At 47.0% G+C, this 27,482-nt stretch overlaps 1 protein-coding gene and 1 long non-coding RNA gene across 18 annotated transcripts in view; one reads left to right on the top strand and one right to left on the bottom strand.

The window, feature by feature from the left end:
* Positions 1-26,857, bottom strand: part of ZMYND11 (zinc finger MYND-type containing 11) — a 129,851-nt gene extending 102,994 nt beyond the window's left edge. For 11 of the 17 annotated variants that reach the window (XM_038530242.1, XM_038530252.1, XM_038530251.1 and 8 more), the window contains exon 1: positions 26,722-26,857. The gene's annotated coding sequence lies outside the window, so the exon portion shown is untranslated. Of the gene's footprint in view, positions 1-605; positions 629-17,583; positions 17,862-19,642; positions 19,977-25,355; positions 25,378-25,780; positions 25,803-25,921; positions 26,016-26,721 lie in introns of those variants that run through there. The other 6 variants (XM_038530236.1, XM_038530241.1, XM_038530239.1 and 3 more) reach the window with 6 other exon arrangements.
* On the top strand, positions 17,554-18,472 carry LOC119870179. Its single transcript, XR_005355405.1, has 3 exons — positions 17,554-17,597; positions 17,704-17,791; positions 17,956-18,472. It is a non-coding gene; the product is annotated as an uncharacterized LOC119870179 (long non-coding RNA).
* Positions 26,858-27,482: the final 625 nt, after the last annotated feature.

Below are 27,482 nucleotides of genomic sequence, written 5' to 3' on the forward strand. Positions count from 1 at the left end.
TTTACAGTAGTCTCTGCAATAATCATTTATTGCCAGTAGACTATTTTTTCTATTAAGTTAAAGGTACAGATAATTACATTTGACTTTTTTTTTTAAGATTTTTTTTTTTTTTTAAAGATTTTATTTGTTCATGAGAGACTCACAGAGAGAGGCAGAGAGACACAGGCAGAGGGAGGAGAAGCAGGCTCCATGCAAGGAGCCCAATGCGGGACTCGATCCCGAGAATCCAGGATCATGGCCCAAGCCAAAGGCAGATGTTCAACTGCTCAGCTACTCAGGCATCCCTACATTTGAGTTTTTAACCCCTATTTTAAAATAGCATGATTATTTTTGACATTTGTTAGTCTTCAGTACTAGCAAAACCAAGATTCAGGTTCGGGCGAATGCACCATCCAGCACCAGCTGACAAGGAACCAGCAGGACCACCGTGCAAGTTAGTCCACAAATTTAAAAACGAACATGCAATCTTGCAGAAAACATGAAAACATGTAAACAGCACAAAGTCAAGTGTTTTTCCTGATTTTATGCCTTGTGGAATTTTATATATTTAACCATAAATATAAATTTACATAAATCTAAGTCTCCTTTTTAATGGCAGGTCTTACCGAGTCTGAATATGTGTGTTTTCTTCAACTTCACAAGAGTCTGAAAAGTAATGAGAAATTCTGAGAGACAACTACTGTGGAATCCACAGGAGGTCTGTCTGTGTCGATGAGAATACATGAGACACCACAGCGGGTCGGAAGCCCTGCATCCTCCAGGATGGGCCTCCCTTTGGAGGAGGCCGGGCAGCAGGACACCGTCAGCGGGGCTCTGCACCAGGGCTCTGCACCCGCCACCGCCTCGGCCCCGGGCTTAGACCCCGCAGACGTGGGTCAGAGCCCAACCCAGCCCTGACGAGACCCATCGCAACATCCTCCCCGGCTGCAGGAAGGGAGCCCCGTGTGTGAACTGGAACTCCAGCTTCCCTGACCAGGAAGAGCAGAGCCGATTTCACAAAAGGTTAAGGAGGAGGGGAGTGGGGAGCCGGGGCTCGGGCGAGGTGCTCCCCTCAAGCCAGCCAACAGCAAAAGGCAAGCAGGCCCACCAGAGCTCCAGGAAAGAGTCGCCCTAGGTCAGCGCCCGCTGCAGCGCACAGGACAGGCCGGCGACGGGAAGAGGTCACACGACTGGCTTCTGGGAATGCAAACCGAGGGGCAGGTGGTGGTGCCGCGAGCTGGGCCTGGTGACCCCCAGGCAGGGCGTCTGCACCCTCCCCGGAGGCGCTCAAGCGTGGGTGGCAGGGCGCGGAGGAGCTGGGACCCCCGAAAGCTGGTCCAACACGCGCCGGGAGAGGGGATACCGAGGGCAGATGCAGGGCGGCTGCCCTCAGGGAAGCAGCGCTCAGGACGCCTTGGGGAGCACAGCGCGCTGCCCACAAGGCCCACAAAGGGCTGAACCGTGTCGGCCCGCACAGCGGGGTCGCTGGGGACCTGAGGCGAGAGCCTGACTGCAGGGGTTCAGGAGCGCGTGGGACGTGGAAACACCAAAGGCGAGCAGAACACGCTCCAGGAGACCGAGAAAAAGGGGGAGATGGAGCCGCTGCAAAGACCTGGACAGCACGCGATCTGTGGCGTATTCAAAATGGATCCTCAGGGCAGCCCCAGTAGCCCAGTGGTTTAGGGCCGCCTGCAGCCTGGGGTGTGATCTTGGAGACCCGGGATCGAGTCCCACATCGGGCTCCCTGCATAGAGTCTGCTTCTCCCTCTGCCTGTGTCTCTGCCTCTCTCTTCACTCTCTCTGAATGAATGAATAAATAAAATCTTAAAAAAAAACAAAAAAACAAAATGGATCCTCAGTTACTTAAATACGTGGATGAAAATTCTCCCTACCCAATTCTGCTATCCTAAAGCAATCGCTGTCAACCGCCTCTAGTCTTGTTTTCAGGGACTTACCTCGCTATCTATAAACCACATGACTACCCTTCCCTGTTGACCTCTTTCCCGGAGGATCCTCCCCCCTACCCCCACCCTTTCTCAACAGCAGTACCCCAATTCCTGCTCAAATCGATCATCTACACGTTTAGGACAATGCAAATATTGCACCTCATCCTGAGACATGCAGTCTCCCCCTCTCCATGCTGACCCACACAACCAACTGCTCCCAGCTGCACCCTGCATCTTAGCTTCCCCAGGTACAGACCAGAGCGAACCTGGCGGTCACCTCCTGTCTCTCCTGTCTCTCATCTCAAGACCAGTCTCACACTGCCTAGGCGCCAGTGCCTTGCAAACCACTGCATCGCAGCTCTTACCCATTATCACCACAGTTTGCCATGGGAACGCAAGCCCAATAGCCACTGGCCCACCATGGCTAGACGTGTAAGTCCAGACCTCCTAATACCCGTTTTCAGAGTGGCAGTGCCCACCTTCTTTGGGTGGGCCTGGATCAGAATTGCTCTGGTTTGCCCTTTCCAGGTAATAGGCTTCATGAGCTGAGCAGGACAGGAGACAGTTCTAACTGGGTTGGAGGTGCCAAGCAGGGTGCTGCATACACTAGGAAAAATCACTCTGTTCTTGACCCCTGCCATCCATGCCGCCGCCAGAGCCACCCAGTACCTCTAACTCCTGAGACGTCCACATCTGTGAGGCCCAAACTGGCATGCTTCCTGGTCCTTTCCTCTGCGGGCACTTAGCTATCCTGCCTGCTAAATCAAAAACCAATCCACACACTTCTTTCCGGTTTACCAAATGCTATGACAGCTCTTCCATGCTCAAGTCTATCTTTCATTTTGTCCTCATAGGTTTAGGTACTTTATGCTTTTTAATAGGATTTCAGGAAATAATACATGTTCATTTCATCATGTTTTGCCCAAAGGCACGTTTGAACTTTTATTTCAAATGTAAAAGACTTGAAATGTTTGCAATCCAGAAAGAGGATATACTTGAAAGGCTAAGGCTGACTATCCAAGAGACAAGGAATATATAATCCCTGGAAAGCCAGAAGATGAATCCAAACTAACCAAGGAGTAATTAGCCTTTACTCTGAACATAAAAAGCACATGCAAATGAGCGATAATTCTAGTCAGATGCGAAAGGATGAATATTTCCAAATCTAGAGAATACTAAAGAAAACATTCTCTATTTGGGAATATAATATATTATTGAGATCAATAAAAGAGTCTGTAAAAGCACAGTTCTCAATTTTCTGTTGCTCAGTGATATACAGTGTGGCAACAAGGGCCCTGCAGTTAGCCTCAAGCCTTTGAAATAACAGCTAGTGCTCTATGCTCACAAAACCAGCACTCTACCCACCCCAGGGGATCTCGCTCTTTCTCCTTCCTTCTATTACATGTGTTCTGTAGGATAGAAACCCATGACCATCCAGCACAATATCCTACTGCCCCGACACAAACTATTCGACAAGTATTTGTTATATGACTAAGTCTGAATTTATCCCAAAAGAGTGCAAAATAAAATGGCCTGTGGAGGGACACCTGGGTGGCTAAGCGGTTGAATGTCTGCCTTTGGCTCAGGGCCTGATCCCAGAGTCCCATGATCGAGTCCCACACTTTGGGCTCCCTGCATGGAGCCTGCTTCTCTCTCTGCCAGTGTCTCTGCCTCTCTTTCTGTGTTTCTCATGAATAAATAAATAAAATATTTAAAAAAAAACCTGTGGAGGCCAATAAATCTATCTAAATAGAACTCTGGAGTACAGACTAATTAGTTCTTTTCCATCTTGAAGAACAGAGCTGGAGGCATCACACTTCCTGTCTTCACTCTGTTAGGAGAGCTAACACTGCTGTACAGTATATGTGAAAGTTGTTAAGAGAGTAAAGCCTACGAGTCCTCATTAGAAGGAAAATCATCTTTTTCCTTTATTTCTTTTCATGATGGACGCTAATTCAACCCTGCGGTACCATTTCATGATGTACGTAGTCAAACTCCAATGTGTACACATCAGGCCTACATAGTACTGTGTTAACTACCTCTCAATGAAACTGGAAGAAACATTCTTAAAGACAAAACTATCGCCAATAATCTAGTATTGGCATAAAGACAGGCACAGAGATCAATGAACACATAGAGAACCCAGAAAAAAACCCATGCATAGGGTCAACTACTTCAAAGCAAAGGAGCCAAGAATATATGATGGGGAAAGGACAGCCTCAGAAACAAGACACCACATGCAGAAGAACGAAAAATGGACCAGCAGCTTTCTTTCCTAACAGCAGCATAAATATAAAAAGCTTCAACTTCCTAGATATGAGAACTTTTTAGTCAAAGAAGAAACAAACGTTTCCTTTCATAAGAATGTCATCTGCAAACAAAAGGGACTAAAGCTAGTAATTACTCACTTCTGTAAGGACAGAAGAAACTAAAAAGATAAAAAAGATCAAAAGATTGGGTTGGTTTTTTTTTTAAAGATTTTATTTATTTATTCATGAGAGACACAGAGAGAGAGAGAGAGAGAGAGAGAGAGAGAGAGAGGCAGAGACACAGGCCAAGGGAAAAGCAGGCTCCATGCAGGGAGCCCGACCCGGGACTCGATCCCGGGTCTCCAGGATCACGCCCTGGGCCGAAGGTGGCGCTAAACCGCTGAGCCACCAGGCTGCCCAAAGATTGGGTTTTTTAACATCTTGTAACATAAAATTAAATAGAACATAAATGTCTCTCTCTCCTTACAGAGCAGAAATATAGGAGTATCTCATAAAAATATTATATAACAAAGAGGTGAAAATATTTGCTTTTTAGGTAACACTCCTGGGGCACCTGGGTGGCTCAGTCGGTAAAGCATCTGCTTTTGCCTCAGGACATGATCCCAGGGTCCTGGGATGGAGTCCCCACATCGAGCTCCCTGCTCAGCGAGGAGTCGGCTTCTCCCTCTGCCCCTCCTCCCCTCGTGCTCTCTCTATTGCTCACCCACTCTCTCTCTCAAATAATAAAATCCTTAAAAAAAAAAAATTTTTAAACAACACTCCTAATTTTGCAGTTCCATATTACTGAGCCAAGAAGATTTTTTTAACCAGTAATCTAAATTGATGTTACCATTGGAAGTTTAAGAAATTATAAGTACATAATTTTGTTTTCTAGTAAGATGATTTCTTTTTCTAAGTTTTTAATTCCCGGTAACACAGTGTAATATTAGTTTCAGGTACACAATGTAGTGATTCAGCACTTCTATACATCACCCGTTCTACACATCACCCGGTGCTCATCAGGACAAGTGTTCTTCATCTCCATCACCTGTTTCCACCATCTCCCCCTCCCCTCCCCTTTAGTGACTAGCAGTGTGTTCTCTGTAGTTAAGGACTTTTTGTTTCTTTTTCTTTCTTCACTTGTTTTTTCCTTCAATTCCACATGAGTTAAATCATATGGTACTTGTCTTTCTCTAGCTATTTTCATTTAAAACAATACTCTCTAGCTCCATCCACGTTGTTGCAAATGAGAAGTGATTTCTTAACTACTTTTTCTAAAATGTTTTGAATACCTAAAAATTAACTCTTTAATATTAAAGGAAGCTACTATTAGTTATCTACAGCAGTTCATACTACACACATACCTAATTTTGTTTAATGGGCATAAAAGAAAACAGAGAAGCAGTTCTATAATCAAGCCTCTTCAGAAGATGCTTTCGTGATGCATGATCCGGTCATCATGCATCCAAGGCCTTATGAGTGCTTGTCTTTGCCAAGCACTGCTCTAGGTACTTGGGTCATCGTGGACAATTCAGAAGAGGGGGGAGAGAAAAGAAACATAAAAACAAGATGAATTTGCATAGTGCCAAGTTGTATGAAGGAAACAAAAGGTGAGGGCTCACTCTGGCGATGGTTTATTTTATGTATTGGGACACCTGGGTGCCTCAGTGGTTGAGTATCTGCTTTTGGCCCGTGTCATGATCACGGGGTCCTGGAATCGAGTCCCGCATCAGAGGCCCCTGCAGGGAACCTACTTCTCCCTCTGCCTCTCTGTCTCTCTCTGTGTCTCTCGTGAATAAATATATAAAATCTTAAAAAAAAACTTTTTTTTTTTTATTTTATATACCAATGTCACAAGCCACAAGCACCTGGACAGCTGGCTAGATGCTGTTTCTGGGCCCAATTAACATCTGAATCTATGGAGTCAGCAAAGCAGATATCTCTCCTTTCCTCCATCCCTCTGCATGGGGGCCTCCTCAACTGCAAAGGGCCTGTATGGAACAAAAGGTTGAGGAAGGAGGGATGTGCCTTTTCCTTCCACCTCACTACTAGGGTGGCCAATTCCTCTCCTCCCTCTCCTGACTTGGAATGGGGATTCACACCATCAGCCCCCTTGGCTTCCAAGCCTTTGGACTCAGACAGGAGCACAGCGCCACCTTTTCTGGTCTCCAGCTCCCATATCTTAGGACCCCTGAGCTTCCATAAATTCAAAGCAAAGCCTTCACGATAATGTTCATTTGTGTGCATGCACATGGTCTACTGGTTCTGTTTCTCTGGAAAAGATGCCTAACACATCTCTACATAGGTTGGCCAAGCTGCTATGGTAATCCTTAGTGTTTGTTCACCAAAAACTTCTAGTTCTTGACCCCAGCACTGGTAGGACTGTACTTCCCCACTGCCCAATATCTAGGTGTGGCCACATGACTAGATGTGGCAAATGGAGTCTCAGTAAAAAGGATCAATGCCAATTCTATTTTGGAAGATTTAGAATTCCTCTATGATCTGCTATGCTTTTTTCCCCTTTATGCCACAATGCTGCAGACAATGGCTGCTGTGTCGTCCTAGGTCCCAGTGCACAGCACAGCTCCCAGCCAATCTGTAAGGGGTGCGTCAGATGAGCAGGATCCACTGTTCTTTTAAGCCACCGAGATGTGGAGGTTGCTTGTTACTGCAGCATAATCTAACCAATCCTGACTATCCTAGAAAATTAAGGAGATACTATTTGAGATAAGAGACGAATGATGAAAGAGAACTAGTTATACATGTTTTAGGCCACAATGGCAAGCCTGGGACGGGGGACAGGCAGAAGGACCAAACAAACATGTTTGATTAACACACATTCCACAAAAAAAGTGGAAAGAGACTGATACAGGAACTACAACTGTTCTGGCCAAAGATCCGGTTTACACAGGAAAAACAAGCCACCTGCCTACAATTCCAGAAACATTTGGGAACAGGAGGCAGCAGGTACAGGGATAATCAGGGATACTGAATAAATGGCCTTATTTAATGGGCTGGATAAGAAGCAATTAGACTTTGGGAATCCCTGGGAGGCTCAGTGGTGGCTCAGTAGTTTGGTGCCTGCCTTCAGCCCAGGGTGTCATCCTAGAGTCTCAGGATTGAGTCCTGCATCAGGCTCCCTGCATGGAGCCTGCTTCTCCCTCTGCCTGTGTCTCTGCCCCTCTCTCTCTCTCTCTCTCTCTCCCCCTGTATGGAGCCTGCTTCTCCCTCTGCCTGTGTCTCTGCCTCTCTCTCTCTCTCTCTGTGTGTGTGTCTTTCATGAATAAATAAATAAAATCTTAAAAAAAAAAAAAAGAAGCAATTAGACTTGTGGATGTGTAGTGTCATTAGGTTCAGTCAGGGAGCCGCCCATTCTCATCCCTGAGGAAACGGGGACACAGGCTCTAAGTATATACAGAACCAGAAAGCACACCTGGCAACAAGAAGGGTGGTGGTGAGATACAGACTAAAAACAGGAGGTTCAATAAAAATCTACATGATGAATTGTAAATACTTGGCATCTCCTTTCATCGCCAAATTCCAGGTACCTGATCTCAGGCCCTGGCAAGAGGCCAAATGAAAACTTCCTGGAGAAATGATCTCAAAGAAAGGACCTTTAGACCTTTCTGAGGGAACCTGAGAACCAGCCATCTGGCCCCTGACATCCCTACAACTAAAGCCCATACACAATTTAAACTAGCTTTCTAGTTCCTCACTCTTCAAGATGGACAGACAGCCACAGATCACTAGACACTGGAGAGCAGCTTCTCAATAGGAGATGAAGGGTCATTTCATGCAAAAAGAAAAGGACAGGGGACAGGGGACCGAAACAGAAAATACAGGAATAGTAAGGATTTTCAAAATACACATAACTAGTATCATCAAAGAGATGGAAAAGGAATTGCATCTATGAACCCATAAACAGAATATTTTATATAGGAATATTAAGAAAAATTTTAAAGATGATAAATAACACATTTCCTTAAAGGAACAGAAGATAAAATTGAAGCAATGCCCCATAAAGTAGGGAAAAAAAACAGAAACAAAAACTCGGAGACCAGAGGAGAGAATCACTGAAGATAGGCGTGTGCGGGTGGAAAGGGCCCACCAGGCGCCAGCACAGGAATGGCGGGAGGACTGGGAGCAGAGGTGCCTCCAGGGGAGAGGCCACACACTGGGATGGATCGGACTTCTCAACTGCGACGTACAAGCTAGGAAATGATGGGGAAGTGCCTTCTAAACTCAGGAAAAATCGGGGCAGCCCCGGTGGCTTAGCAGTTTAGCACTGCCTTCAGCCCAGGGCATGATCCTGGAGACCCAGGATCGAGTCCCACGTCGGGCTCCCTGCATGGAGCATGCTTCTCCCTCTGCCTGTCTGTCTGTCTCTCTCTCTCTCTGTCTCTAATAAATAAATGAAATCTTTAAAAAGTAAAATAAAATAAACTGAGGAAAAATCATTTAACACAAGTTTCCGTAACCATTCAAATGATCCATTAATAAAGTCTGAATTTTTAGTGGAGACTTTCCATCTGCAGATAACCCCAAAATGATTGCCCTATGCACCCCTCTTTCAGGAAGCTACTAACATGAGTAAATACACCATTGTAAAGGAAGACCCGGGAATCCTGTGCAGTCCCAGGACAGGACTGAACACAGGAAGCAGACAGAGGGAATTCCTGGGCCAAGGGCTCTACAGCAGACCCCGAGAGAACCCAGTCCACATCAGAGAGAATATGAGAGGGGTCAGGACGAAATGGAGAGTATCTTTGATTTAATAAACACACAAATTCATACTACAAACAATAAACAATACATATACATTTATGGATATCCTTGCAGAAATCCTAAATAAAATTTTTGCAAGCAGAACCAAACAGCACATTAGAATAAATGCAGTTTTCCAAGAATGAAATGATGGTTCCGACAAAAGGAAACACATTAACATACTTAATACTGGAAGAGCTTAGAAGAATATGATTACCTCTGTAAGTGCTGAAAAAGCTTGACAAAATTAAACATCTGTTCAAGTAGGGTTACTATATGTACCTACACATGTATACAGTGACAAAGCCAGCATTACTGAAGAAATACTAGAGAATTCTCTGCTAAAATAGAGTCATGGGTCCTCACTATATTCGTTCTTGAGCACCGCACTGGAGGTATTTACCAATGCAGGGGCACGACAGGAAGCAATCTGAACAGAAATGGGGGGTGGGGAGGAATGTACACTATCTCTATTTGCACACGATGCAGATGGTATGATTATACATCCAGAAAAGTAAAAAGAATTAAGGAAAAAAACAATCAAAAGACTTTATTTAATAAAATGGGATAAAAAAAAAAGTAACATATAGGAATCAATGCCTTCATATAAATGAGTAATAAAGTTAGAAGATATACAGAAATATATCCCATTTACAACGAGAAGATAAAAGAAAATTAAATATATGATAGAAACCGTTATAGTGAAAATAATAAAATGCTCCTGAAAAATAGGAATGTATAATTGAATACATGGAAAGATCTATCATGTTCTAGGGTAGAAAGGCTCAATATCATCAAAATGCCAACCCATCCTATGTTAATTCATAAGATATTGTAATTTCAACTACAGTACTCAAAATTTTTTCTGGAGCGAGAAACATTTTCATAAAAATTTCATTTAGGAGTTGTAACAAAAATTTTCCAAAATAAGAAAAACAATGAGGAAGAGCCAGCTGTAGCAGGAATTAAAACATAATAAATATAATTAATACAGTGGCAGTACTGGCACATGAAAAGACAGAGATTAACAGAACAAGATAGAAAGTTCAGATTTAGCCCTGAGTGCGTGCAGCAATCTATTAGAAGAGTAATCAGACTAGCAAAAATAGAAGAGCCCGGCAACATCCTCTATGTAACTGCAGAGCAAAACCCTCCTAAACTTTTCTGGCGGGAACACAAACATCACAGTCTTCATGTGAGGGAAGGTGGCATTAACCACCAAAATCATTTATGCATTTACCAGTTGACCCAGCAACATCAGTGGCACAATCACATGTTACAGTGCTATCTGTAATAGTAATTCAATAGGGGATCGGTTAAATATAGCATGGGGGCCCCCACACAGTAGGTTACAAAGCAGGTTTAAAAAAGAATGAGAGGTCGTGTAAAAATGCAATGAAGAAGTGGCTTCACGAAAATTAAAAGCCTTTGTGCTTCACAGGATACCATCACAAAAGTAAAAAGATAATCCAGAGAAAGAACAAAATACTTGCAAATCATGTATCCAATAAAGGACTTGTATGCATAACCTATAAAAAAATTCTTAAAATTTCATAAAAAGACAATCCAATCAAAATATGAGCAATGAATGACATGAACAGGTATCAGGATATGAGGATAAACAAATGACCAATAAGCACACAAACGGATGATATGTGTTAGAAAAACACATATCAAAACCACAGTGAGGTGGCATTTCTCACTCATAAGACAACCACACTCAAACAACGAGACAACAACAAGTGTCAGCAGACACAGAGAGGCTGGCACCCTCCGACGCTGGTGGGCACGTAAAACAACGCAGCCGCTTTTTTTTTCCCCCGCTTTTGAAAACAGCTCAGCAGTTTCTCAAAATAGGAGGAAAGGAGTTGGTGGGGGACCCAACAATTTTTCTAGGCAAATGACCAAGAGAATTGGAGAAATGTTGGTCAAATGGTACAAACTTCCAGTTAGAAGATAAACAAGTCCTGGGGTATAATGCACAGCACCGTAATTATAGTTAACAATACTATATTACACACTAGAAAGTTGCTGAGAGACCAGATCTCCAATGTTCTCACCACAAAACAGAAATCATAATTATGTGATGTGACGGAGCTGCTGGCTAGCTCCACGGTGGTAACGGCATGGAAACGTCCAAGCGCAGCAACTCGGCATGTGGTCCTCCTTAACCCCTCGCGGCCTTGTGTCAGTTATATCCCCGTAAAAAGGAAGCACTGACACGAACCACAACATGGAGGAACCCGGAGAACAGCACGCTCAGTGAGTGGATGCGGACACAAAAGGCGACATGCCACAGCCCTCTCCCAATGGGAAACATCCAGAGTAGGCCAATCTGTGGGGGTACAAGCAGAGGAGGGGCTGCATGGTCTGCGGGAGGGGCAATAGGGAATTTGTTCCTGGATTTTAGGTTTCTTCTTGGGGCGTAAAAAGCTTCTAGAGGGCAGCCCGGGTGGCTCAGCAGTTTAGCACCACTTTCAGCCCAGGGTGTGTTCCTCGAGATCCGGATCGAGTCCCACGTCGGGCTCCCTGCGTGAGGCCTGCTTCTCCCTCTGCCTGTGTCTCTGCCTCTGTGTGTGTGTGTGTCTCTCGTGAATAAATAAATAAAAACTTAAAAAAAAAAAAAGCTTCTAGAATCAGATTATGAAGGGGCTGCACTATTCTAAGAATGTTCTAGAAACCACTGAAGAGCACACCTAAAACAGAAGTCACATAAGCCAAAGGATGTATCGTCTTATTCAAGTGAGGAGCCAAACACAAAAGTAGAATTACACAAACCTGCACTTCAATGATTGACACTTTGCAATATATTTTAAATCTAAATTATTTTCCTCAAGTTCTCAAGACCTAATATCAAACGTTCAATACTGTACAAAGTAGCTTATCCTCAATAACAGAATGATGAAGTATAAATTATGAAATTCACTCTAAAAAAACTTAACTCAGGGGATCCCTGGGTGGCTCAGCGGTTTAGTGCCTGCCTTCGGCCCAGGGCCTCATCCTGGAGACCTGGGATCAAGTCCCACATCAGGCTTCCTGCGTGGAGCCTGCTTCTCCCTCTGCCTTTGTCTTTGCGCCTCTGTGTGTGTGTGTGTGTGTGTGTGTGTGTGTGTGTCTCATGAATAAATAAGTAAAACCTTAAAAAAATAATAAAAAGATAAAAAATAAATAAAAAAACTTAACTCTTGGGCCGCGTGGATGGCTCAGTTGGTGAAGCATCTGCCTTCGGCTCAGGTCATGATCTAAGGATCCTGGGACCTCAGGGTCCTGCTCAGCAAGGCGTCTGCTTCTCCCTCTCACTCTGCCCCTTCCCCCACCTCCCACTTGTGCTATTCTCTCTGTCTCAAATAAATAACATCTTAAAAAAAAAAAAACTTAACTCTTTATAATATCCTCCTCTCCTCTATCACCAAAAAATATCAAAGATAGATTATACACTGCCAAGTTTCAAATATTAGTGAAAATATCTGTGCCTACAGAACCTAAAATATTAATATGAAAAGTATTTTTGGTTTATATTCTTATCTTGACTCAAATTACTTTGTGCTTTTACTAAGTAAGAACTTGGGAGTCACGTTCTGGATACTTATGAAAATCCAGACCAGGGGATCCCTGGTGGCTCATCGGTTTAGTGCCTGCCTTTGGCCCAGGGTGTGATCCTGGAGTGGCATGATCCAGTGGCCCAGGGCGTGATCCTGGACAAAGGGATCAAGTCCCTTGTCGGGCTCCCAGCATGGAGCCTGCTTCTCCCTCCTCCTGTGTCTCTGCCTCTCTCTCTATGTCTATCATGAATAAATAAATAAATAAATCTTTAAAAAAGAAAAAAGAAAAAGAAAAAAAGAAAGAAAGCAAATCCAGACCAAACTGCTACCTCTCAAAAGAATATAATCTAACTCCAATGTATGGCTTTCACACTGTCTAAAGATGAGAGCAGGGACGCCTGGGTGGCTCAGGGATTGAGCGTCTGTCTGCCTTTGGCTCAGGGCGTGACCCCAGAGTTCCGGGATCGAGTCCCACGTCGGGCTCCCTGCCCGGAGCCTGCTTATCCCTCTGCCTGTGTCTCTGCCTCTCTCTCTGTGTCTTTCATCAATAAGTAAAGAAAATCTTTAAAAAAATAAAATAAAATAAAGAGGGCACTAGATTTTTTTTTTAATTTAAATAAGGGTCTTTAATCTAAAGTATGCATATCTCTCATTACCATATTTATGTTAAGACATTAATCACAGGACAAGAAAAAAAGCTTTCCAACAACTTACAGGACTCACGTAAGTAAAAAAACCTAAAATACAGAGATAGTTTATTTAAAAACAAGACGTGTAAGAATTGTTGAATCATTACATTGTACACTTGAAACTAATATAACACTGAATGTTAACCATACTGGAATTTTAAAAACTTTAAAAAGTTAAAAAATCTTATTTAGTATAAATCTTCCAAATAAGTGTTTCTTTTTTAAGCATTAAAATTTCCTTAAAACAAGGTGATTAGAAATTGAACATAAATTAGATACAACCTACCTACTTAAACCGTGTACCCAGGTAGCAAACATTCTCCTGATAACCCAGGTTCGTCGCCATGCACACGGACACCTGCCTGCCTTGCAGTGGGGTTCTCAACCTCAGGCCCTCTCCCATGGAGCAGGGTCTGTGTTCTGGGGGCACTTAGCAGAGTCCTTGGCATCTACCCGCCAGACACCAGCGGTATCTCCCACAGCATGACAATCAAACACGTCTGCATGTCTGCAGACTTTGCCAAATGTCCCGCAGGGAACAGACTCACTGTTGCAAACCACTTGTGTACTTGACTTCTGTGATAGTCTGTGCCCTCCCTTACTGTCACCACTCACTGACACGCTAACCTCTTTCTGGTATGTGTCTTTCTCCAAAGATTGCCTTTCCCTTTAAAAATTGTTTTAAATGCCTGTCCACCAAATATCAGACCACCACCGCGATGACAGATGGTCCTCCCAGGGTCATGGTGTAGGAGGGCAGACGCTCTTCTCTGAATAGAGGGCAGGGTGCTTAAATCCCCACCACCACGGATATTAGTTAGCCTTCCTAGATTCTTTGTTCTTCTTAAGGTATCTCTATGCCCAACGCGGGGCTCAGGCTCAACCCTGAGATTAAGCGTCACACATTCCAGCCAGCCAGGTGGCCCTGGTCTTGCTAATTTTCAACCAAAACCAAAAGTGCAAAAATTGTATCCTGGTTTAATCTGCTTTTCATAAGATTGCCACTGAGGCCAAACGCGTTTTCAAGTTTGTTTTTTTTTAACACGTGTAACCCTTTTCTACACAACTGCTTATCTAGGTTCTCTATTTTTAAGGACACAAAAACTACAAGGAAAAGTATCCAATTAATAGAAGTCAAAGTAAGAGCAATTTTCTCACATTTCATTTGTAGCCATTAACTTTCAGATGAAATAAAAGATACAGAAATGAAAATCAGCATGGATTCTCATTATTTGCAGATCACAGGTCTATGAAAGCACCTGCTTGCTCAACTCCGTACCTGTGGCCTTCTGGCTGTCACTGCGGACAGGGGAGCATCCCAAGGGCGGGGGAGCAGGGCAGCCCGTTCCAGCTCAGACTGTCCACAGTGTCCTTTCTGCGGGCTACTTAATGCCACATTTTTCACAGTTCTGTGCTTTCTGTTGGCGACCTCCCGGTGTGAACGACCCACGCGCAGTGAAGTGGTGCGCAGGGCTCCTGAGCACGACGGGCTGTGGCTGCCTCTGCACAGGACGCACGTGTGTCAGGCCTGCTCGGTTCAGGCACCCGGGTTTGGCTGGGGATGGCCCGACACCCAGAACCGGGGATGAGAGGTGCGGCAATCTGTGCCTGAGGCCACTGTGCAAAGTGCTAGCGGAGCCCCTGCGGTGCACAGAGGGTGGCAACACACCTACACCTGTCAACCCAGGCGATGACAACAGATCAAAAAGTGTAGCGCACGCAACGCAACCATTCTGAGGCTGAAAGGCAAGGAAATTTTCGGTCACGTTACCTGGGAAAGTCTCCTCAGCCAGTGCCTGCTGGCTGGCGGGTTTCAAACAGTGAAACCGTGCTAGAAAAGGTTAAATTTGTAGGAAAATCCATGCAGTAAAAGGGTTATGGAGAACAAGTTTTCGACACTGAGACTGGCTTTTTTACAAGGATTTTAGCAGATGACCCTGGAGAAAGGAAATGGCAGGTCTGTTTACAGAACTGTGACCAGAGGCCTAACAGGAGGGAAGGCTGCATTTCTCCAGAAGCAAAGGGTCCCAACTGGGGAGAGCTCAGTGTCTGTGGTCACCTGACAGAGAACTATGGTGAATAAAGAATAAACTACAATTATAATAAAATATCATCTTTACTTTTTAAATGTTTCAAATAGTCATTTTTACATTATAAAGCCGAGATGCAAAGAAAACCAAAGCCTCTACCGTGTTTCCAGTGAGACATTGCCAGCGCTGAACAGATGCCACCGCGGCAAACTAAGGGCTGCTGTACCCGAGGACACGCTCCTAACGTTATTCCCCAACAAGTCTGGCAACATGGCATCACCGCTGTCTTTCAGGAACCTAAAAGTCTACAGAATAGGCCACATGATGTTTGTGTTGGAAATCACTGTTAAGTGGCCACTACCTTCTCGAGTATTTTTTTTTTTCAAGAGGAATTTGTGATAATGCACAGACCGTATACTGGTAAATGTTAACTCTGAATAAGGACAAATAACCATCTGTACCTCAGGATCAACGTGGGTACGTTTCAGCAGCCAAGGACGGGACAGAAGGGCAGAGGGTCACAGCCAACGACAAACAGTTCATGGTAACAGTAACACGGATCATCTCACAGACACAGGAGTGAACTTCACTGCTGCTTGTGATGACCTCTCTTCCTAACACATGCCTTTAAAATACCATCTTCTTTAATCCACAAAATTAGACCAAAGTTTGCAGCTAAACTTTTCCAGTATGTAGATTCTGATAACATGAGAGTCAACTATAAGTCTTTAAAACCCTCAATTATTTAGCAGTCCATTCAAGGACATTTTACCATCATGAAGGAGCAAATCTCATATATATGATTATATACATATGTAATTATTATAATGAATGAGCAACCGGAAAACGAAGATGTTACATGACCACTTTCCAGATCAGAGACGGCAAATCATGCAAGGGGCGAGCACATGGGCATACAGGCTCCTGTCACAAACTCCTGTACCTATGCCAAACTTCCAGGAAAGCATGCATTTAGGTTGACATTTGACCTCTGAGCAGGACTGGGTCATTCCGGGCTTGTTTCTTATACAGTCTTTATTGAACTGATGTAATAAGCATATTAAAGTTCATAATACTTCCAAAAATGTATTAAATATTTTATTACATATTCAAGACCACCTGAAATCTTAACCATTGTCTTCCACTGTGAAGTGTATGGCAACAGCAGACAATGACAAAGTCTGCCAGTAAATCTGGCACTTTCTATCTTTCTATAGCTAAATTGCCAAATACCTGTTATTTCAATACAATGCCTGTTTCTAAAATATTTCAAGTTTTAATTTTATTAAAATGTTTCCTGTAATCTTGAAGAAAGGTATCAGAAAGGTTTGGTCTCTTGGGACGCCTGGGGGGGTCTCAGCGACTGAGCGTCTGCCTTCAGCTCAGGGCGTGATCCCAGAGTCCTGGGATTGAGTCCCGCGTCTGGTTCCCTGCATGGAGCCTGCTTCTCTCCCCTGCCTGTGTCTCTGACTCTCTCTGTGTGTCTCTCATGAATAAATAAATAAAATCTTAAAAAAAAAAAAGATAAGAAAAGACAGGTTTGGTTCTTCATTTCACATCTGTAGTCAATGTGCCTGCCCTGTCTGCATCGGCTGCTGTGTTAAGAAGGATTTTGAGGAGATGGGGAGTGCAAGTAGGTCTGCAGATTTCTCGCCTAGGCAAGTAAGTCATTATGGAAAGTGGAAGAGGAGCTCATTTGAAAGCCATGTAGGATGTAGAGCCCAGACAACAGTGTAGTGCCTACGCCACACAGGCCACAAAGATAGAAAGCAGCATCTCGTCCTCCTACGCACACCGCGTACAGCATTACACTAGGTACTCAGAAATTTCAGTCAGGGTTCTCAGGTCAAGAAACCGTGAAGATGATGATGGGGTAAAGCTGAGGTAATAACAAGCAAGAGAGGGATCCCTGGGTGGCGCAGCGGTTTGGCGCCTGCCTTTGGCCCAGGGCGCGATCCTGGAGACCCGGGATCGAATCCCACGTCGGGCCCCGGTGCATGGAGCCTGCTTCTCCCTCTGCCTATGTCTCTGCCTCTCTCTCTCTCTCTGTGACTATCATAAATAAATAAAAATTAAAAAAAAAAAATAACAAGCAAGAGAATTAGAACTGGCTGAGGCTAAAGCCGTTAAATTGAGGGGACAGATCACTGAGGCTTGGCAATAGGTGGAGAAGACGAAATCTAGCAGAGAACACAAATGTCCACAACCCCGTAAATTCTGAGCTGACGTCAGCATAGAAGGTAGGATGAGGAGGGGAAAGGTGGATACCTAAGCAAAAGGTACAAGCTACTAGTAGTACAAGGAGTACTGCTTGCGCATTAAAAAAAAAAAAAAAAAGTCACTGAAAGGATCCACAGAATTACTGGCAGAAGGAGAAGTTTTACCTTGAGGACAGCAGGTGAGTGCGGGCTCCCAACTACCCTGGACGACAGCATTATCACAATCCGGGGGGCGGGGTGGGGGGGCTCAGGCACCTGCGCTCACTGCCAACGGCCCGTGTCCAGGTCGCGGAACCGGCAGAGGACCCTCAGCGGAGCCCGGGCTGCCCAGCATCAGAAGCCAACGGAGGACCCCGCCGTGGCCAGCATTCAGGTCAGCAGGTCATGTGGCAGAATTCAAATTTCTCTCAATTGCTCCCCGTAAGTCCAACTGCCTGTGATCGTGTCCCTGGAACGTACAGCATTTAGAACCACTGGAGCTCGGCTGAATCCCGCCTCCCACTCCCTCCCACTCTTACACCCATCTGATTCTTCCAGGCCAAACTCCCTAAGAACTCTCCATTTAAAACGCAATTCAAACAACGGCAAGTACTACAACTTTGGAATGTGGCTGGTATTGTAAAACTGAGAAAACAGTCAAGAAAATGTGGCGACACACTCCGAAAGCTGTGTTCGTCCCATGAGGTGTAAGGAGCCAATGCACGAGGACGGCCAGCGGCAGAGACCGAAGCGAGGAGCGGCGGAGCCTGCAGGGAGGCCGGTCCTCCCCTCTCGACCCCCCTGCCGGATACCCTGGCTTCTATGGAGCTAACGAGCGAGGAAAAAGCCGAACTTTAAACTGGACTGGTGGCTGTTCAGCTTAATTCACCTGAATAACAGAGTCTAAAAACTAATTTTAATATTCCTCAGATGGGGCGCCTGGACGGCTCAGAGGTTAAGCTCTGCTTTCGGCTGGAGTTCGGGGATCGAGTCCCACATCGGGCTCCCTGAGGGGAGCCTGCTTCTCCCTCTGCCTGTGTCTCTCTTTTTCTGTGCCTCTCATGAATAAATAAAACCTTTTTTAAAATAAAAAAAATAATCCTCAGAAAACAAAATTTAACTTTCAAATTATTCAAATGGAAGCTTCTTATCTCCCAACAATCCAACATGAATACAGATCACAAGTGAGAGGCTTCCTAAGATTTCGTGGTCTACAATGCAGGTACGCATAATAGTAAAAGAAGGTATTTCAAAATAAAAGATAACAGCTATCTTGACAATATATAGTAAATGTGGGATCCCTGGGTGGCGCAGTGGTTTGGCGCCTGCCTTTGGCCCAGGGCGTGATCCTGGAGACCCGGGATCGAATCCCACATCGGGCTCCCGGTGCATGGAGCCTGCTTCTCCCTCTGCCTGTGTCTCTGCCTCTCTCTCTCTCTCTCTCTCTGTGACTATCATAAATCAATAAAAATTAAAAAAATAAATAAATAAATATATAGTAAATGTAATTTAACATTTATGTTTAAAAATATCACGAGTACAAGGCAGCCCGAGTACAAGGCAGCGGTTTAGCGCCGCCTGCAGCCCGAGGTGTGATCCTGGAGACCCGGGATCGAGTCCCACATCGGGTTCCCTGCGTGGAGCCTGCTACTCCCTCTGCCTGTCTCTCTGCCTCTCTCTCTCTCTCTCTCTCTGTGTCTCTATGAATAAATAAAATCTAAAAAAAAAAAAAAAAAATCACGAGTACAGTAGAAAAATAAATGGCCTTAAACTGTGTTTCCTCTGTAATTTAAAAAGACAGCAGCTGGGCAGGCCGAGTGGCTCAGCGCTTTAGCGCCCCCTTTAGCCCAGGGCGTGATCCTGGGGACCTGGGATCGAGTCCCACCTCGGGCTCCCTGCATGGAGCCTGCTTCTCCCTCTCTCTCTCTCTCTCTGTGTCTCTCATGAATAAATGAATAAAATCTTCTTTAAAAAAATAGACAACACCTGTCATGATTAATAAAACGCCCAAAAAAATCTTTTAAATATGGTATCGATGGACATCCCAAAGAAGTTAATCTCAGGCGTTCCTACTGTAAGGACTGAACAGTCAAAGGAAATGTGCTACACATCAAAACCAACTTCAAACCCAGGACCTGATCTCCCAGATACCATCTCTCGGGTGCAGCTCAGAGACAGAGAAAACTTCTTAGGAGGGCCTTCACGCTGACACAGTCTCCCCATGCAGCGCCTTCCCCGTGCTTACCCTTCATTAAAAGACTTCTTAAAAGTCTTTCCGCAGCTATTAGGTGAGAAAACCGCAGTTACTCTCCCATCCCAACATCCAGAGCACAGGGCGGTCTGGGTCCACGGGGGCCACACCTCAGTTGGCCTCTCTCCTCAGGTGCCGCTCGTACTCATCTGAGGACAGGAAACACCTACGGAACGCTGAAGCCTCGGCACTGGGAGCTACCAACTTCAAGAAATGAGCTACTTCCATCCGAATTGAACTTATTCGGCATAAGGAATGCTAAAAGTTTCCTTAAGACAATGACTTCCCCTAAGATGGCAAGAACACTCTAGAATTGGACTGAATTCTGAAAATGTGCACCTTCTATATACGTATTAAAATGAAGACTCTAGGCTCCCCCCTGCCCCCATGCCAAGTTCTCCTCACAGTGTGAGCTTGCCAACTGTGACAGTAAGACAAAGAGCCAATTACTGATGCTTGCCCTTAGATCACGAGCTGTTACTACCAAACAGAACTAACCAGAACTCTGCATATGGAACGTTGGAACTACCAGGAGGGACCTAATACTCCTTTCTTCCCACCTCCTACTTTTGGTAAACGGAGGAGGCACAGTGTTACATTCTTTTATTATTGTGTGCTTTTGCAGGATTATAAACGTACATTTGGAAGATGAAGGCATATCAGTATGAAGACCCCAGTAGTTGGTGGATATCTGAGAAACAGCAGCCAAATAGAGTACGGGTGTGGTAGTCACATACTTGGAACTCAAAACCCATTCGGTGAGGTGTTCTGTGCCACCTTCAGCACCCGGTCTTCTTGTACGTTATAGGACACTGGCAGCTATGCTGTGACACTGCAACTCACCACCTAACCCTACAGCAGCAAGACCCCTCTCCTCCTGGCTGTTTAGAAAGACTAAATGAGAACACAGCTGCCTGGTTACAGCAGGCGCTCACTAAGTGACACCTTTTTTAATGAACGGTGCTACCACAAGCAAGATGTTTACAATGAAACCCAGATTTCTAAAGCTGCTTCCAAGGTAATCTTCTCAAGGGACCTAATGTGGATACATGGTCAAATTAAAATGTATTTATGACAGACTCTCTTGCTATAAATCACGGTATCTTCCTGATTTAAAAAAAAAAAACTTAGCATTTTTTAATCCCAATTGTGAAAATTAGTAATAGGTGACAAGCTTTCAAAAAATCCATTAAAAATTCTGTACACAGATTTCTTTTGTTTCTACAATAAATGCCTAAGTAGGAAAGATTCTTCCCTGTCATATTTTAAATTTACTTAGCATATAAGCAGATCAAACCAGAGAAAATATTAAAAATTTTAACTGGGTCTACCTGTCATCACTTAAACTTGGCTAACATCTGGAGAACATAAGAAATTATTAATCACAACAAAGATTTTTTATTGGTGAACGTAATAAAATCCCAAAGTTACAAATCAGAATAAACTTCAAATTGGGGTTAAGGGGCGCCTGGGTGGCTCAGTTGGTTTAGCGTCTGACTCTTGATTTTGGCTTAGGTCAGGGGATGGAGCCCTGCAAGGGGCCCCACACTCAGCAGGGAATCTGCCCTTCTCTCCCTCTCCTCTCCCCCTTCCCTCACTTGTGCTCCTTCTTTATTTTTATTTTTTAAGATTTATTTATTTATTTATGATAGAGAGAGAGAGAGAGAGAGAGAGAGAGAGAGAGAGAAGCAGGCTCCACGCCAGGAGCCCGACGTGGGACTCGATCCCGGGACTCCAGGATCGCGCCCTGGGCCAAAGGCAGGCGCCAAACCACTGAGCCATCCAGGGATCCCCATGTGCTCCTTCTTTAAAATAAATCTCTAGGGCAGCCCCAGTGGCGCAGCGGTTTGGCGCCGCCTGCAGCATGGGGTGTGATTCTGGAGACCTGGGGTTGAGTCCCGCATCGGGCTCCCTGCATGGAGCCTGCTTCTCCCTCTCCCTCTGCCTGTGTCTCTGCCTCTCTCTCTTTGTGTCTATGAATAAATAAATAAAATCTTAAAAAAAATGAGGATTTAAAAATAAAAAAATAAATCTCTAAAAAAATGAACAAATAAATCAGTGTTCAACTCTCAAAAGTAATCTTAACTCAAATGCAATATACTGTGACTTACACTGACTTTCTGCACTTTCCTGGCTTCAGTAACTGTTACCTGCCAAGTGTCTAGTACACAGTAGTTTCCATAAATAACAATAATAAATGAATGAACTCCAGGTATTAAAATATATTCTAGGGCAGCCGGGTGGCCCAGCAGTTTAGCGCCTTAGCGCCCCCTTCAGCCCAGGGTGTGATCCTGGAGACACAGGATCGAGTCCCACGTGGGGCTCCCTGCATGGAGTCTGCTTCTCCCTGGGCCTGTGTCTCTGCCTCTCTCTCTCTGTGTCTCACATGAATAAATAAATAAAATCTTAAAAAAAAAAAAATTCTACCTATTGTAAGAAAACATAATACTTTAACATAATCTTACGAAACAGTAATTATGGAGCAATGTGAACTACAAAAGCATTTATTTAAAACTAGTTAATCTACTATAAATATTACTCAGTTTACAAAATAAATAAAACACCACACAAGTTTTCATCAATATACATCTTTCCAACATAATGTGATCTGCTAAACATACTTCTCTCCTCTCTGAAGAATACAAGAGCCATGTCATGCCTTTAAGTTGTGGATTTAACAGTATTCCATTACCTCTGTAATGGAATTTCATGTAAAGTTAAGGAAACATTTAGCCTTTCAGCTACCTAATATAACCTAGAATCAAAAATACAATGAAAGACTAAATGTCTAAATATTTACTAGTTCCATATAAATTAGAATCTTTGTAAAATTGAGGTATCTAAATATCTATGTCTAACAATTTGCTAAATGTCCTACCACTATATAATGAACTACAGAAATATTTTTAATGACCTAATAAATATACAGACTATTTGGACTTGTAAATAACTTCTACATGAAATATCTTACAGCATTTTCACAACTAAACTTTTTAAGAATTTTCTGAGTGGAAAATTATTAACAGGCACACATATGTGCAATGAGGTCTTTCCCTAAGGCAGTGCAATATGTTTAAAATATTACAGATAAGACTTGATTATTCAAAAAAAAAAAGAAAGAAAAAAAAACATACTCTTGGATATTTAGACTAGATTTTTATCTCCCTCCCATTCAACTTTGTATCACTTTACTTCTATCACAGGAATTCTCAAACTTTTAGAGCACATTCTCTCACAAAGCTACTAGTTTGTTCATTTCTCATTGGAAAGTGTGTGTTGGGACTGGGGTGTGCTAGGAGTAAGTGGAGCCTTCCACAAGGAAGACTGCTGGGCTGTTAAGATGATCACAGGTAGGATTTCTAAAAGCGGAACAGCCTATGTAGAGAACTCTGCCCAACGTCTAAGACACAGCGAACATACACTACTTGGTATATAGTATCAGGGTACGCAGTTATGTCATCAACCTGTGAATACCAAAACACTTCAAAAATCAAGAACAAAGGACAGACCATTGATGAAGTGGAGAACTTTCAGATCACTACTAATCTCCACAAAATCACCGTATCAAAGTAGATTTAAGTAGTTTTGAAATTTTGACCCCAATGCAAAAAAGGAACTCAAAGTTACTATGCAAGAAACACAGGTAGAAATTAAAGTCAAATCTGTTCTTTTTTGTCAAAATTCCTAGTAAAAATATTGGTAAGGGATTATGAAGTCCACGGTGATCAAACCAAGAAGTAACAAGCAGTGATTCTTTATTCAGAAAGTCTTCTGCTTCAGGTAAATACAAAACCTGTCACTCGAAGCAGTTAGGGTGACAGATGCAGGGAAAAGAGAAAATGATGCACTGATTACCAGTGGTTAAAATGGTTCTTCTATGTACTTCAGTTACCCAGACCCTTCATCAAAGACACAGAAGTCATGAGAGGTGGGTGTCGGGCACTGGGGGAGGCTGCAGGGAGCTGGTGTTCAAATAAGGAGTTTAAGTTTGACAAAATGAAAAGAGCTCTGGAGCTGGATGGTGATCTCTGCACAGTGAATTTATCTAATACCACCGCACTACACACTTTAAGACAGTAAATTGTGTTATGTATATTTTACCAGTCAAGAGAATAAAAGCAAGAAAAAGTAATGTCAAAAACATCCTTAAAAACTGCTTCAAGTAAATGAGCCCTGAGGAACGTAACAAATGCTGCTTTTCCACCTCTGAGAGAACTAAAGCAAAAACATGGAGGGATTCAGAGGTATGCTACAACACAAATTAGTAAACAATGCACACACACACACACACAAAAAAAAAAACCTAAACAATGCACATGTAAGGATGCTACGCTGTGATTTCAGAGGTCCACTCTTTTCCACAGGAGTTTAAGTTATCAGCCTGAACCAAATTTGATTCCACTGAATTGACCTAGTCTAATAGTGATTCTTGCATTCCTACCCCTATGAGGTCGGTACAATTACTATCACTCTTGTGCGCCAGATGGGGAAGCTGAGACCAAGCATTGCGAGATTAATCGATTGCCCACTGTTACTTTGCTAGTAAATGATAGAGGAGAGATTCAGACAAGCCATTTAGCTTGAGAGTCATTTTGCTCTAGGCTACCTGACTAATCTAAATGACAAAAAAAAAATCACCTGGTTTAAAAAAAAAAGTCTCAAGTCCAAGTCAAGGATGTCAAGCAGTGAAAAGTTTTTAACTATCATAAGGCAAAGTCTGACCATTTACTCAATGTTTTCTACCAGATACAACCTCTTTGCTTACAGGTTTTCCATGCAGAATTCAACTGGAGGTCGGTAAAGCTATGTTAAATAGGACAACCAGAGGTTTATATCTTTAGGCGTCATTAGGACAGTAAGTGATACCCTCTATTACAAATTCTATTCATTTACTTATTTGACGGGGGAAAGAGAACGAGTGCCTGCACCCAAGCCTGGGGGGGGCGGGGTACGCAGGCTCCCTGCTGGGAAGGGCCTCAGGATCATGACCCGAGTCAAAGGCAGATGCGCTCAACCCACCGAGCCACCCAGGGGCCCCCACCAATGTTGACGTTCTTCATTTCCATTAATGTCCCAAGTATGCCAAAGGGTCTGAGCGTCTCTATTACACACTATCAGAACCAGCCCTAAAGGAAATGGGTAGAGTTTAAATCAACACGTCAATCCAAGGGAACCTGGAGGAGGACACCCACTCAAAGTGCCAACGTGACCATGTCCCAGAACACTCGGGAGCTCAGGAGTGGAAATCGACATTTTCCGTGATTTCTCTCTTTAGATCATTTGCCTAGGTGTGTATTTAAATGCTTTCCTAAGGTGACTGCAAAAATAAATGGCTCACTTTACAGAATGCAAAAGGGAGACTCCGTTTTCACACGACCAGCACCTATGGGGAAACAGTACCACGTAAAAGAATCCTGTTGCCCGCAGGTACAGCTAAGCAAGGAAACACGGCATTCACTTTGGGGCAGGCGCGTCCCGCGTCTTGTGATGTCCGATCCCCTGCCCAGGCCGTGCGGTCGAGTCCGCAGAGGACCCCCGAAGCCGGCGCCACGGCGGAAGGCTGCAAACTAACCGCCTGTGCGAGGTCCTCCTCCATCCCCTCCTGGTACAAAGCAGGACGCAGGAACCCTCAGAGGTGACCTTGCTCAACGCAAAGCACGCAAACTTTTAAAGTACAACCGAGCGATCTCTCTGATAAAGTTCCCACCGTGATTCGCAGCCGATGCCCCAGCAGCCGAGGGGTTGGCAGCCCCGGCTCAGCCCCGGTCGCCCCCGGCTCGCGCCGCACAGCTCCTCGCCGCCCCGCGGGCTTCCCGCCTCCGGGCGCGGGGTCGGCGGGGCCGGCGGGGCCGGCGGGGCCGGAGCGGGGCCGGCGCGGGGCCGGCGCGGGGTCGCCGCCGGGTCGCCGCCGGGTCGCCGCGGGCTGCAGCACCCCCGCCCCGACCCAGGCCTCCCGCACCTGCTGGGCGCCCGCGGCTCGTCCCCGGCGCCCGCGCCCCGCCGCGTCCACGTGGAGCTGGGCCCCGCGCCCCGCGCCCGGCCCCGCGCCCGGCCCCGCGCCCGGCCCCGCGCCCGGCCCCGCGCCCCCCGCGCCGCGCCGCCCGCGCCGCCGCGCCCGGGCCCTGGGGCGACCTGTTGAGGACGCGCAGGCCTCGCCGCCGCCGAGCCCGGCCCCGGGGGACGCGGAGCAGCCCCGCCCGGCTCCCCGGGCCCGCCCGCCCGCCGCCCCCGCCCCACGGCCCCGCCGGCCCGCGCCCCGCCCGCCGCACTCACTGGGCCGCGGGCCCCAGGCCTGGCCGCGCGCGAAGGGCCGGCGGCGGGCGGCGCTCACGCGACTCCCCGGCTTCCGGCCCGACCAGGCCCCGCGCGGTCCTCCTCCTGCGCCGCCCCGCCGCCCGCCGCCCGCCGCCCCGCCCGCCGACACAAAGCCCGCGGGCCGCCCGGGGCAGCCGGGAGGGCGGACCCCCAGCCGCCGCCCCCGCCCGCCGCCGCCGCCCCCGCTCCCGGCCAGTCCGCACCATTCCGCTCCGGCGCTCGCCGCCGCCGCCGCCGCCCGGGCCCGCCGCCCCCGCCCCCGCCCCCCGGCCCCGGGCGCGCCCCCGCCCCGGCCTCCCCGCCCGGCCCCCGCCGCCCGGCCCCCGGCTCCCCCCGCCCGGCCGCCGCCCTCCCGCCCTCCGCCCTCCGCCCGGCGCCCGGGCCGCCATGTTTACCGCCCTCGGCCGCGGACCGGCGCCCGGCAGGGAGGGGAGGCCGCGGGCCTGCGGGGCCGCCGCACTTACGGGCTGTGGGCGCCGCGGGCCGGGCGGGGGCGGGCGGGGGCGGGGGGCTCGGCCGCCGCCGCCGCCGCCGCCGCCGCCGCGGAAAGTTTGCGTCCTGCGAGGCCGCGGCGCCGCTCACATGGCGGGGTGCGCGGGCGCGCGGGGCGGCCGCTCACGGGCCCGGCCCCCGCTCCTCCGCCCGCCCCCGGCCGCCGCGCTGGGCTCGGGGCTGCGGGCTGCGGGCTGCGGGCTGCGGGCTGCGGGCCGGGGCTGCGGGCCGCGCGCTCCCCCCGCCCCGGCCGCGCCCACACCCACCTTCCCTGCGCCCCGTCCGCCGCGCGGGCCCGAGCGGCCCTCCGCATGTTCCCCGCCGCGCACAGGCACCGGCCGCGGCGCACGTGAAGGCGACGTACGTGCGGGCGCGCAAAGCTCCGGGCGCTCGCTGCACCGCCGGGCTGGGGCGCGGGCCGCGGGTGCGGGCGGGCGGGAGGGCGGGAGGGCGCGGACCCGCACCGCCCTGCTCGGTGCTGCGCGGTGCTGCGCGGTCCTGCTCGGTGCTGCGCGGTGCTGCACGGTCCTGGAAGATCCTGCTCGGCCCTGCACGGTGCTGCGCGGTCCTGCTCGGTGCTGCACGGCCCTGCTCAGTGCTGCACGGTCCTGCTCGGTGCTGCGCGGTGCTGCACGGTCCTGGAAGATCCTGCTCGGTCCTGCGAGGCCCTGCTCGGTGCTGCACGGTCCTGGAAGGTCCTGCACAGCCCTGCTCCGCCCTGCGCGGCCCTGCACGGTGCTGCTCGGTGCTGCACGGTCCTGCTCTGTCCTGCGAGGCCCTGCTTGGTCCTGCTCGGTCCTGCACGGTGCTGCGCGGCCCTGCTCGGTCCTGCACGGTGCTGCTCGGTGCTGCACGGCCCTGCTTGGTGCTGCACGGTCCTGCTCGGTGCTGCACGGTGCTGTGCGGCCCTGCACGGTGCTGCACGGTCCTGCACCGCCCTGCACGGTCCTGCACGGCCCTGCTCGGTGCTGCACGGCATTGCTCGGCCCTGCTCAATGCTGCACGGTCGTGCACCGCCCTGCACGGT

Source organism: Canis lupus, chromosome 2, assembly GCF_011100685.1.
Source record: "Canis lupus familiaris isolate Mischka breed German Shepherd chromosome 2, alternate assembly UU_Cfam_GSD_1.0, whole genome shotgun sequence".
NCBI classification, from domain to species: domain Eukaryota; kingdom Metazoa; phylum Chordata; class Mammalia; order Carnivora; family Canidae; genus Canis; species Canis lupus.